Here is a 372-nt window from a genome sequence, read left to right on the forward strand (position 1 = left end):
CAGCAGCCTGGCCTGAGGGGGAGACCCCCCGTCCTCCCCTGGGGACACCCCCCGTCCTCTCCCGGGGACACCCCCGGCTCCACAGCGCTGTCGGGGTGTGGGGTGAAACCTGAAGCACCAGTAAAATAGGAAGGAGGAGCCTGGGGGTGATGGGAAACCACTTGAAAGATGTCAGGGAGGTGATGGAGCGTGGGCTGGGTTACAGCCTGGCAGGGAAACCAGACTGCTCTGGGTGGAGGGAGGGGATCCTGCCCCTCTGCCAGCTCTGGGAGACCCCCCTGCAGTGCTGGGGCAGCTCTGGAGTCCTCAGCACAGCAGAGCCAGGGAGCTGCTGGAGCGGGGCCAGAGGAGCCCCAGCAATGCCCCGAGGGG

The sequence above is a fragment of the Merops nubicus genome, unplaced genomic scaffold (assembly GCF_000691845.1).
Source record: "Merops nubicus isolate BGI_N331 unplaced genomic scaffold, ASM69184v1 scaffold42445, whole genome shotgun sequence".
NCBI lineage: Eukaryota > Metazoa > Chordata > Aves > Coraciiformes > Meropidae > Merops > Merops nubicus.